The sequence below is a fragment of the Rhinatrema bivittatum genome, chromosome 2, assembly GCF_901001135.1.
Source record: "Rhinatrema bivittatum chromosome 2, aRhiBiv1.1, whole genome shotgun sequence".
Lineage (NCBI taxonomy): Eukaryota > Metazoa > Chordata > Amphibia > Gymnophiona > Rhinatrematidae > Rhinatrema > Rhinatrema bivittatum.
Genome location: NC_042616.1, coordinates 194404448 through 194418322, shown reverse-complemented (window position 1 = coordinate 194418322; position 13875 = coordinate 194404448).

Sequence of the window (13875 nt, the reverse complement as noted above, 5' to 3'; positions counted from 1 at the left end):
CCCTGTTCCTATTCTCCCTTTGGGTGCCATTTTAAAGTCACAGGTGATTCACAAGCTTCAATTGTCCACACTGACGACACAGCACCATTACATGTGGTCCATTATAGAGGCTGACACACCTATACTACATGCAGTGTCCTGTGCATGTTGGTGGCCTGCCATAATCCCAGTGTGCAGGCTGTCAATTGGTTTTCTAAGCAAGACAGACTGCACATCTGCCATGGACATTTGCATTCACACCATGAGGTACGGCTTTCACAGGTAACACCGGTGTGGCAGCTCTTATATATCTCCTTAAAGTTGGCAGACTACTACACTCCAGTAGCCTTTGCTCGGTTGTGAGGGCATTTATACACAGTAGTTCCAATACTCACATGTAATGTAATAGTTGTGAACAGATGACCTCCTTAACACTACAGCTAGCTTGCACATATACTGGCCTACAACAATGTGATAGACACTTAGGCTACACAAATCATCCTTAAAGGCTCAGCAAAGGTACAGGCTACCTTATACAGTCTTACTGATTGCTATAGTTTGCCATTCACATCCATAAATGAAAATTCTGTGATTGATGCTTTTAATCTGTCATTGGCACAGGAGATTCTGGGTATAGTTGCCATTCCCAACATGCCGGCAGAGAGGAGGTACAACGAGGCCTTATGTGCTACCCAATGTGTCATCGAACAAACGTTTGGACTTCTCAAAAGTCGCTTTCGCTTTTTGTACAAGATGGGTGGAGCTTTAATGTATGCTCCACCCAAAGTGGCAAAGATAGTGCTACTCTGCTATGTATTCAATAATCTCACTCTAAGACACGGAGTACCAATGGAGATATGTCCATATCTTCCCCCAGATCCACCATGTCACCCTGCAAGACACCTGGAGAACACACTGAGGGGCAGCCAGCTTCACCAAAACCTTATAGAATGCTGCTTTGCCTGATAGGTCTCACATACCACTTCCCCTACAAGGGGAGGTAGTCAAGAAGCATGTTTGCTGTTCCTCTCCGAATCTTTCTTTCTTGCACTGCTTCCATGTGTAGGTCACTGTGTAACAGAAAGCACGTATGCCTACTCAGAATTGGTCTTCACAGTGCAGCAGTACACTATATTGGGAAAATTGTGGTGCAAGTAAAAATTACACTAAAGACATATTGCTGGGACCATGTGCTCTGCCTAACAATTACACTAAAAAAGGCATGTATTGTGCGACACTTTGTGGGCTACCTAGCATGGTGTGCCTTGCCAGCCCTCCCCAGCGGATCCCATCCTACTGCTCACAAGTGTGTGACATTAGCCCACATTGTGACATTGTGCTGCCATCCCAGCTCCTCCTGGAGCATCAAGATCTGCAGTTGTAGAAATGTTATAAATGGGAAATAAATCTGAACCTTCAGAATGCATATGTGAAAGGTACAGGTACACAGTTAAAGCTTTCAGTGAACGATTTTGATGGTTACAGCCTTATTCCAAGGTGCAGAAATGTGTGTATGTGAGGTGCTACCCCTATATTGGGCCTGCTTACTGTCACATGGCCTTGGTCACACAGACATGACACCACTGTCTCGGCACATAAAGAGACACTGCAAACTAGGAATTGCAACTGCATCCACATTGATAGCATATGTAGATCCAGTCCTGTTCTTACTGCAACGCATGCAGGTATTGATAGTCTTAGTTTGGCTTGTCACATCTATAGGCTAACCACAGGAAAAGCCTGCATGTTATGGCTTCCAAGACAGCACAGGATTTACAAGTCACAAACAATGAATATACTTAGCAAGAGCAATGCACACGTCACAGGGCTGTAGTTGCACTCCTTCCATTTCAGCCTTGCTGAAAGCGCCAGTGTTACGTGGTGCCATAGATACTATGTGCTCAGCTCCTTACAAGCTAGCCTTCCTCTTGGTGTTTGCATGCACCCCAACATACACCTAGCTATGCAATTAATAAATTATCCTCCAATAGAATCCAATATAAAATTCTGTCACTTATACATTCTTTACTAAATAACACAGATTCCACTTGGCTGTGTTCTTCGCTGAGAGTTTACAAGCCCCAGAGAGAACTCAGGTCAGCAGGACAAAACCTGCTGGAAGTGCCATCAGTAAAAAATGCTACACTAAATGTGACCAGAAACCGAGCTTTCTCAGTGGTAGGACCTACGCTCTGGAACGCTTTGCCGAACCCCCTAAGGCAAATACCAAGCGCAAAGGAGTTTAAAAAAGCACTGAAAACTCATCTATTCCAATTTGCTTTTAAAGATATGGAAACTCCTTAACCTGGAGTAACAATATCAGACGGGCACCGTTTATTTAGCGCCTTTTTATTAACGTTTTAAGTTGATTACTTTCATATGATTTTCTGTTCTTTGAATTTTTATAAAATAGTCGCCAACTCTTTCTTATACCATTATAAGTTATATTATTGATAATTACTCCCATTGTATTTTTATTCTTACTTTATTGTATTCTTGTTTTATCTTTGTTTTATTTTTTGTTTATTTATTTATTTATTATTATTTTATTATACTCCTATCTTAAGTTATTATTGTAAACCGCTTTGAACAGTAATATTACTGGTAAAACGGTATAGAAATGTGTTAAATAAATAAAATAAATACTGTGAAAAAGGTGAGGCCCTTGTCCATCATGATGACATATATGTAGCGTTAGCTTCTCGGTGAGCCTACAGCAGGATGCACATCATGCTCAGTGAAGGCAGGATTAGGGATCAGATTGTATCCTCCCTTCACTTGTCACAGTTTATTTTCTAACCACTCTTACAGCATCCACATCTATCAAGAACAAAGGCTTATGTCATACAGGCCAACAGTAAGGTGTGTTTGAACTTCCTGCCTTTAACTCTCCACTCAGACATAGCCTTACTCAGATGGGAAGATGTCACGGATGTGCAAGGCCATTGTGCCTTATGTGTCAAAGCCATTAATGCAGAGCAGGTATATGCACATATGTATGAACAGGTAACATATGCTGAGTATTGGCCTTTTACCTATACAATCAAGCTCTTACAGTGCAGCAGTGAAATCTGAGCACCAGGAAAGCACATAGGCTGAGCAGTCCTGACCCAAATTGTTTGCAGAGAGTTAAGTTGGCAAAATCACTGCACATGTTTCCATGTTTTCATGGTTGTATACCCTTGATGATGCACATGCGAGTCACCTGGGGAATCAGGAAGAGCTGCTATCCTCTAGGCTGAGCATCATATACTGTAAATCACTTCGACTGCTTGTTCTGAGCATGCCAGGTCAGTTGCTCTACTGGCAATGGAGTGGTCTGTGTATAGCATTATGGGTAAAGAAAATCAGGTCAGCTGAAGAGGTAATGAGCCCACTAGCTGCCCATTTAGTAAAAGGCACATAGTGCTGAACATATAGTCCTACTGCTCCCAGAGTTGTCATGTTATTGCTGTGCTGGCTGATGGCCTTTCTGTGTTGCGGTCTAGTCAGACATGGTTTTACTGCCATCTAGGCCCTTCAGGGGCCCAGGCCACAACCTCATACTAAGTAGGTGTAATGTATGCCTCAGACATCATTTGTTTAGATGCCTAGCAGCGGAGCAGGCACAATTCCACAGCTGACTGCCATCCCTGTAGTGGACTGCCTTTGGGATCTGTAAGGTCATCCTTACCTTATACATATTATACAGACCCCCAAGCCATGCCATTACAGGGGTAGCAAGCAGTATGTGAAAGTGTGCCTGATCTGTAGCACCAGCACCAAACCTCTACACTATTTACCTGTGGACTTTGTGGACCACACATTACTACCTCGCTCCTCTTCCCCACTTGTCACACAGCAGTTGACACTGTGTTAGTACACTCAGCATGTACACATCGTATTAGGTTAACAATGCAAGCTACAAATGGAGGCATTCACACACACTTTTATTCCTGACATGCAAAAGGGAGCACAAAATATAGTCTTGTCAGAGGATGACTAACTTCCAATTACCGCCGACATTTTGTACATGTACACAAGATTCAGTGTTGCCCATGAAACCACTCTGCATATTATATACAGGGCCATATAAGCAGGAGTTAGTTAACAGTATGGTGTGTGAAGAAGGCAACAAGAGCCAATGTTGAAGGTCCCCAGTTATGAGCTTCCTTGTAAACTATGGCTGCATTCCTTACCAGCATACTCTGAGGTTTCTGTGGTGTGGCCTAGGCCAGATGGTCTTGCCTGCTACGTAAGCACAAAGTAGGAATGTGCCAGTGCATTCTAGCATGCAAGGTCATGAGGAGGGCAAACATTTAACCATCTCAAACATTAACACAAAAAGCACACAATGAAAGGAGACCAGGAAGTTTGTTTTGGAAAACAGTGACCACTTTATTAACAAACACATGTAGTGCACTATTCGAAATAAAGTCAATGTCTTAGGTAATCACATTATGCAAGGACAAGATAAGAAATAGCAAAAAATATTGTACATTTTATGACCTGCACATTCTGGGCCGAATTTTATAAATTAGTGCGAGCACGTATCTTTGTTCGCGCACTAGGCGCGAACAAGAGTATGCGGGATTTTAATAGATACTCGCGTAGCCGCATGTATCCATTAAAATCTGGGGTCAGCGCGCGCAAGGCTCCCCAAAATCGGTAGCCTGCGCACGTCGAGCCGCGCAGCCTGCCTCTGTTCCCTCCGAGGCCGCTCCGAAATCGGAGTGGCCTCAGAGGGAACTTTCCTTTCCATCCCCACACCTTCCCTTCCCTTCCCCTACCTAACCCACCCCCCCGACCCTATCTAACCCCTCTCCTACATTTGTTGGCAAAGTTACGCCTGCTGGAAGCAGGCGTAACTTTGCGCGCACCAGCCGGCTGCCCCGCTCCATGTTCTGGTCCCGGGGGCTGGTCCGGAGGCCGCGGCCACGCCCCCGGAATGCCCCTGGGCCGAAACCACGCCCATGGCGCTGCCCCCAAAATGCCACGTCACGGGCGACACGCCCCCCAAAACACCGCGTCACTCCGGGCACGACCCCGACACGCCCCTGGCACGCCCCTCCATGCAAGTCCCGGGACTTACGTGCGTCCCAGGGCTTGCGCGCGCCGCCGAGCCTATGCAAAATAGGCTCGGCGCACGCAGTGGGGGTTGGGTTAGGTTTTCGGGGGTACGCGCGTATCCCTTTGAAAATCTACCCATCTATGTACAACTATACAAAAATACTTGAAATGACATCTTTACATATACAGTTTTAGTATCTTATCCTTAATGCACAATCATAATTACAACTAAGAACATAGAAAGAGAAAGTGACATCCCAATAATTACAGTATTGCTGTAATGTTACAGGTTGCAGTAACACTACTATGTGCTGTAAAGTAAAGGCCCCAGAAATTTAGGTTGAAAGAGTACACTCAAGGGGAGAGGCTTAAGGGAAGGCAGCAACGTTCAAGTAAAGGCCCCAGACAGTAGGAGTGTGCATTCGTTCCCTACGAATTGGCACTCTGCAACGTATAGGACCATATTCGTGGGGAAGCGAAATGTATCGCGATTCCCACGAATACAACGAATCTCGCCGAATTATTCGGTCGCCTAAAGGACCCAATTTAAACACCACCCCCCCACCCTCCTGACCCTCCCAAAACTTACCAAAACTCCCTGGTGGTCCAGCGGGGGATCCGGGAACCATCTCCTGCATTCACACCCTTGGTGCCGGTATTCAAAATGGCGCCAATAGCCTTTGTGTTCACTATGTAACAGGAGTCGGCTCCTGTGACATAGTAAGGGCTAAGGCTATCGGCGCCATTTCTAATTATTATCTCAGTCCCTCCTTGTGGTCCAGGGACATTGCCTAAGAGATTTCTAATATACAATCACTCATAGTGATTAATCTATTAAACATGAGATGGCATAATTAAGACATAATTAGAAAGGCCAATAATATCTTAAAGGATGAATTATTTCACACTTACTAGTGTATGCATGGCATTTTACCTTAATCATCATATCATATGATATTTGTGAATGATTCTAATACTAAGCATATAAAAATGCAATTACTATTGTGGTCCCGACCGCCCCTCTCATGTTCAGGGTCAGGCCTGCTTACCGTCTCTTCAGCTCTTTCAGGAACCCGCTTGAATCCAGGTTCGACAGGGCCTCCGCCCGAGGAGTTCCCATGAGGAAGACGCCATTACAGGTCTACCCTTGCCTGGCCTCGCGCGCGCACGATGAGGGTTCTCTTAAGCGCACAGCACTCTGAAGCCCGGCTCTGCCTCGCCTGCTGACGTCATACCCCACTCCAGATTTAACCGGCGTCCAGTCCCCCACTAGATGCCTTGCAACGAAGTTTCCTGCTGACTAGTTGCTTCCTGTTCCTGTCCTTGCTTGCTGACTCTCGTTGTCTCCTGGTTCCTGATCCCAGTTTGCCTAACAGACTTCTCGCTAGCCTGCTGCCTGCCTTGATTCCGGTTTGCCTAATGGACTTCTCGCTAGCCAGCTGCCTGCCTTGATCCCGGTTGCCTAACGGACTTCTATGCTAGCCTGTCGCCTGTCTTGACCCCGGTTTGCCTCAGACTCCGGTGCCAGCCTGCCGCCACTCCTGATCCCGGGTTGCCTCGCAGCCTTCTCTGCTAACCCGCCGCCTGCAGTCACTCTGGTCTGCTTCGCGGCCTAGCCTCCTACCCGCTGCCGGTTCAGACCCCACCTTCTCCTGTGACTTTTTGCGGATGACACTAAGATCTGCAACAGAGTGGACACACCGGAAGGAGTGGAGAGAATGAGACGGGATTTAAGGAAGCTGGAAGAGTGGTCGAAGATATGGCAGCTGAGATTCAATGCCAAGAAGTGCAGAGTAATGCATATGGGGAGTGGAAATTCGAATGAACTGTATTCGATGGGAGGAGAAGGCTGATGTGCACGGAGCAGGAGAGAGACCTTGGGGTGATAGTGTCTAATGATCTGAAGTCGGCGAAACAATGTGACAAGGCGATAGCTAAAGCCAGAAGAATGCTGGGCTGCATAGAGAGAGGAATATCGAGTAAGAAAAGGGAAGTAATTATCCCCTTGTACAGGTCCTTGGTGAGGCCTCACCTGGAGTACTGTGTTCAGTTCTGGAGATCGTATCTCCAAAGAATCAGAGACAAGATGGAAGCTTTCCAGAGAAGGGCGACCAAAAAGGTGGAGGGTCTTCATCAAATGACTTATGAGGAGAGATTGAAGAATCTAAATATGTACACCCTGGAGGAAAGGAGGAGCAGAGGTGATATGATACAGACTTTCAGATACTTGAAAGGTTTTAATGATCCAAAGACAACGACAAACCTTTTCCGTCGGAAAAAAATCAACATAACCAGGGGTCACGATTTGAAGCTCCAGGGAGGAAGACTCAGAACCAATGTCAGGAAGTATTTCTTCATAGAGAGGGTGGTGGATGCCTGGAATGCCCTTCCGGAGGAAGTGGTGAAGACCAGAACTGTGAAGGACTTCAAAGGGGCGTGGGATAAACACTGTGGATCCATAAAGTCTAGAGGACGTGAATGAAGAGTGGGTGGCTCGTAGGAATGACGGCTACTACCTGGAGATAATACCCTTATTCAATAGGGATGTGAATCATTTCTTGATGATTTAAAACAATCGTCAGATATATTTTAAATCGTCAAAAATCGTTAGAGCCATGATACAATAGCAATTCCCCCGATTTATCGTCAAAAAAATCGTAAATCGGGGAGGGGGCCCTTTGGGGCCCCCGCCCCCCTTTGGCGCCCCTTTAGCGTGCGCGGCTTAGGCAGCGAGCCGGCGATGCCTTCGCACCGCAGAAGAGGCCGGTTTTATGGACCTTCGGGTCCTTGAATGATGTAACTTCTGGGTTCCTCGAATCGGCATTGTTACGAAGACGGCACCCCACTCCCAAACAGGCAATCAACAAAGGGCACTCAGGTAATGAAAGCAGAAACCTTCGAGTCCTCGCTCCTCTCCCCCAGAAGAAGAATTCTCTTTTAATCTTGTCTCCCCTTTGTAGCAGGATCTTCGCTATCAGACATATAGATTTTATTACACAATTGCCTTCACCACTGAGAAAGCCTCCCCCCATCTTGAGAAATAACAAACCATCATTAATGCATATTTATTTTTCACATGAAAGTAATTTGTTGAAATCAATTTGGATTTGTAAATAGGAGCCTAGGGGGTGCTTTAAATGTGCAGGTGTGATAACCAAACCTTTGTATGCTTTGAGGACATAGCTTAGTTGTAGTGGCTAAACCCTTGACCACTAAGATCATTCCCCACCAATGCTAAAAAACATAGCAAATAATGCTGAGGTTGCTGCTTGAGATGCCTGATGTATGGGTAGTACAAAATCGGGGGGCCACTACCTCGCTATTCGGGCCAAACCACAATTTATTCTGTCCCTGAATTTTTACTGTGGCCCTTCCTTTAGCTCATAGTTTCCAATAATCTTTCAAGATTAAAGTTTTCATTTCGTTAAGTGGCATCCAGCAACCCCCACAGTATAGCTGGTCAGAGCCGCATGCTTAACTGCCTGATCTGCCAAGTTATTTCCCCTGGCCACATTTGAATCTACTTTGCTGTGCCCAGCACATTTAACTACCGCCAGTTCAGAAGGCAGCTGAATTGCTTCCAGCAAATCTTTAAGAAAGGATCCATTTTTAATCATCTCCCCATTAGCTGTTAAGAACCCCTTCATTCTCCATAATACCCCATAATCATGGACCACCCCAAAGGCATAACGAGAATCTGTGCAATCAATGAGGTGTAAGTCTTTTCCCCTAAAGCAAGCCCTAGTAAGGGCTACTGATTCTGCCGTTTGTCCTGATTGAGCATGGGTGAGGAGCCCAGCTTCCATCACTTCCCACTGGGTACACACAGCGTATCCAGCCTTCGGTGAACCTGTATTATCATGGTGAGGGAAGCCATCTACAAAATAAAAACTGCATCAGCGTTAGAAAGAGGGACATCCTTTAAGCCTTTCCTGGGCTGCAGTTCATATTTCATCACCATTCCACAATCATGGTCAGGGGTTTTCTAAATCAATTTATTTCTGGCAATAAAGTAGCAGGGATGAGAGCAGAACAATGGTGAAAAATAATATTCCCTGACTGTAAGAGAAGTTCAAATGTTGTCATGCGCTCTAAGGAAATTACCAGCCCCCTAGGCTCCTTTTACAAATCCAAATTGATTTATCAAATTATTTTTATGTGAAAAAATAAATATGCATTAACGATGGTTTATTATTTGTCAGGATGGGGGGGGGAGGCTTTCTTTCTCTCGATTCAAAAAAAAAAAAATAACAGAGAAGTTAATATTTTTGTCATGCGTTCTAAGGTAATTACCAGGGTCCTTGCATTGTTTAAAACTGTGAATGAAGCATGTGGCAAGCAGAGATGCAAAGGGTGATACAGGATTAATAACTGCCTTGAGAATTATCTGTGTCTTGCAGTACTTGGTACGGAGGTTTAGCCAAGGATGTAAAATCAGGAAGCCAAATTCTACAAAAATTTACCATACCCAGAACTGCAGAGCTGTTCGTAACTTCTTTAATATTGTAGTATGCCAGAAAGTATCCTTTACGGATTTGGCAACAGAGGTGCACTTTGCTTCTTTGCAGAGTGAGCATCTTATGCCAAATGACGTGTACAGGCATTGCTGCCTGCCCATTTATAGGTGAGGTGAACTTACCGGCTGTAGCTCGTGTGGTTTCTAGCTGTTCAGCTCCGGTCCCAGCCTTTCAATGAGTTGCTGCTCCATCTCTATGACAACAGTCGGACAGGGTGCCCCTCCCATCATCCGTTGATTCTTTGCTCGGGATGCCACCTTTGCCTTGATGTCACGATATCGATATGCAACTTGCCACTCCACTGTGCCGGCTAATGGACTGGACAATGTTGTGCCATATTTGGCCCTTGGCTGCCTTGGAGGTCTTTGCTGCTGTTTGCCAAACAACATCTAATAATTTTGCACAACCCCTGCGATGACCAGCTCATTCTCCTGCACACTAAACTTAATGGCTCTGAAATGCTGCTTTGGTGCCGCCTGGCTGCCTGAAGGGGGTGCCACTTCCTCTTCATGAAAGGAGTCCACCCTTTCCTCACTCTCTGTCCCGCTCTCTTCTCCTCTCCCTTCCTCCCTCCTCTCTGACCCTGGCCTATAAACTCCCATCTTCTTTGCCCTCTCTGTCTATCCCTATGCTGCCCTACTCCTCCCTCCTAACTGGCCTGCTAGCCTCTTTCACCTCCCGCACCCTCCTATCCCTTCCCTCCTGCCTTTCTACTCCTTCCTCTGTCCTTACTCCTACTCCTCCTTACTCCTACTCCTCCTTTTTCTGTGACTCCTGCCCTCATCCTCCCACTCCCTCTCCCACCTCCTCCCCCTCCTATCCTCATGCCTCTTCTCTCCTCTCTCCCTATGCCTGTCATGCTCCATTCTCTCCTCAGCACACACACACACACCACTTCAGCGCACAGATACACATACACACGCACACTACCTCACTGCACACACCTCCATTCCTCACCACCTCCACACAAAAAAAACAGACAAACGGGACTAACAAATAAACACTTCCACGCCAACAAAGATGACAAAAGACAAAGGGAAAGGGAATCAGATGAGAAAAAAGCCCCAGCTCACCTCACTCAAGACTCGCTGAATACCTCCTACTACCAGTACCTACTAACTACCACCAACTCACCTATTTCCTCTTCTCTCTCCAAATGCCTGACTGTTATGGTTAATGGTGTTTGGGTGGATCCTTGGACACTCTGGCAGCTGACCATGCCCACGGGGGGCAGTCCCGTGAGGGTCCACAGTGTCAGGCAAGACTCTGGACACACAAACACAGATTTGAATCTTTTATTAAACAGTTTGAATGGCCACCAGAGGTGGCGGTAGTGAGTAGTGGTTGTAGAGCCCGGCTGGGCGCATCTCACCCAGAACGCTGAAACAGTGGATACTCTGCAAGGCAGTGCTGTAGTGGAAAGAGACTGAGAGTTATGAGCACACAATAAGAATAACATTCAGAGTCCCAATGTAGAAATAGGAGAAGCTCTGTGGAGCGAGTACCTGATCCCTTAGAGCAGAGAGACTCAGTAGCGTTGTATTCACTTAGCAGTAACAGAGATTCCACTAGACGAGAGGTCTGGCACCGGAGCAGAGAGCAGGCCCTCGAGGAGTGAGTACCTGGTTCCAGTGAAGCAGTACTGTGGAAAGAGATGGTTTCTGTACTCACTGATGGTAACTGTAAGTTAGTTCTTCCAAGCAGAAGGGTAGAGGTTGCAGGCAGCGACACAGGGAACATTGGCCCTCGAGGAGCGAGTACCGGTTTCCTGATAGCACCTGAAAGAAGCAAAGAGGCCCCCGAGGAGCGGATACCCCTTTAGAGACCCCAAAGGGTAGTAAGAGTTCCAGAGTAGCTTAGGAACGGAGAGTGAATCCCATCCGTAAGAAATCCTGTTGCTAACTCAACGAGCTAGCAAATACTGTAGGCAGATATACCCGGAAGTTGTGTCGTCAGAACAGGGGGACGCCCCTGAGGTTCACGCCAACGTAGAGTTAAAGATGAGGGCGGTGTGTGTGTGCACGCACACTAGAGGTACCTTGAAGGAGAATGGCGGGAGGTAGCACCAAAGCCGGTCCAGGGATGCCGGAGAGAACAGCAAGCAGATGCCGCAGCGGCCATCAGTCCAAGGTGAGCGGGAGGAGCCAAAAGTAGAGAGAGGAAGGCGGGGTGAAGCCGTCAAAGACCGATGGATGCAACACTGACACACCCTCAAAGAGGCATGTGCAGGAAGCCTGTATTTATACAGGGAAAAAATAATGCATGCTGTGATGATGCAACGCAGCGCGTGAAGCCACAACATAGCATGCGTTAAAATACTATGCAATGTGGCAAAATATCTTGTGTTGCACTACCTCAAAAATTAGCCTGACCACACCCCTTTTTTATCGCGAGTAGAATTCCTGCAAAATTTATAGCAAAATGATAAATCTAGATCTTAAATTGTTTACATTCTAAGACAAACACAAAGAATGGAATAGAAAGCAATGTCTACAATGGTTGCAGAATGGAAAAAATCAGAGAAACAGGCTAAATTTATAATAGCATCTTTGATGAAGTAATGGTTTTTGAGATGTCTTAAAGGTGAAGAGAGATTCTCAGAAGATTGGAAAACATAGAAAGATAACATTGGGGAGGAGGAGTGGAAGGTTGGAAGTAGGTAATTATGAATCTTTGAGGCAAACGGGGCAGTGGCTATCTGCTAAAGTTTGAAGTAGAGAATGACGGGTGTTCAGATTTCATTCATTGGGGCATATCTTTTAGGGATGTGAATCATTTTTCTAAAGAATTGAAATATCATACGATATTTCTAAATTCGTTAATATATTGGGTAAAAAAAACGATCATTTTCCCCCCAATTTTCGTAAAAATTGTTTTTCGGGTTAGCGCACGCTTACAGGAATTAGCGCACGATAACAAAAAAACGTTTATTTTTGTTATTTTTTGTTACTTTTTGCTATTTTTGTTAGTGTGCGCTAACCCGAAAAACAATTTTTCACTAAAAAAAAATGGGGATCCGCAGGAAAATCTCATTTTTCCGCGGCCAGACGAACCCGAAAGCGGGAACGATCAGGCACCCAATTCACATCCCTAATATCTTTAAACTATTTTTTAATTATTTTACTTCTGCTGCTGGAAACATAAAGATAATTTTTAACATTGCTATCCTGGTTAAGAACAAACAGAGTTAACCATCAGATGAGCTTCCTTCTTCTCCTTTACTATGTATTGACAGTTTATTTGCTGAAGTGACAAGCAGAGGTCCTTTGTCAAACACTGATTGTATGGTAGCTAAATCAGACAGATTGAATTTGTCATCAACTATTCATATAGCCAGTTCTTCAGGAACATCGTAAGTTTAGGCTTGGCTTTTTAAAGCTGGAGATTCTGTTTAGTTGTTATTGTAAAAGTGGATATCAAGAGTCCTCATTGACTTATAAAGCATGCTCATTAAAAGCTAAGAAATCAGTATTCAAAGCATTTAGATGGATAACTCACAAATTACACTGCAATCCCACTGACAGCTTACTCTCTAATGCTATTGCTAGAGCAACTCTGGAAGTGCCTAGGATCACAGTGTACTGCAATCCTGGGTTTAAAATGGGCCCACGATTCAGGTATTGGGTGGATGGGAGGGAGGGCTTTGGGGGGAAGGATGGAGGCATGGAGGAAGTGTGGGGGGAAGAAAAGAGGCAGTATTTTTTTCTGTGTTTAGCAGGAGAGAAGGGGGATAAATGGAAAGCCAACATCCAGAATTTCATTATTGCTTAAATTCAGAGGGGTTTGTGAAGGGTCTTGGCCAGCAGACAATTTAGACTTTTGTGGTGGTAGGAAGTGAGAATCAGGCAGGGAGGTCCACAATTAAGTTGTTGTTTTGTTTTTTTTAATTAAAGGAGATCTATTTAACTGGATATCTTTTGAAAATATCCCATAAATTAGCTAGTTATCCGGCTACACAAGGCCGGATAACTTTAGGCCTCACCGGCTATATTCAACAGCTCTTCAGTTAGGCAAACGTTATCTGGCTACAGGCAGTCAGATAACTTTAGGTGATTAAATTCAGCAGGACATTTACCCCATTGAATATACAGGACAAGTTATCCGGTTAACTTTAGCCTGATAACCTGAACACTTGTCGGCTTGCTGAATATGGACATCTAAGCGCCTAAATTTAGGAACCTAATCTAGAGACCAAAATTAGGTGCCTATTTTCAGTCAAACATGTTTGACAACCTGATGTTCTACACTGTGTTTGGAAATAAAACTTGTTTAAAATTCATAATCTATAGTCCCACAAATAATTATTGGGAAACAGCTATCCCCACCAGTG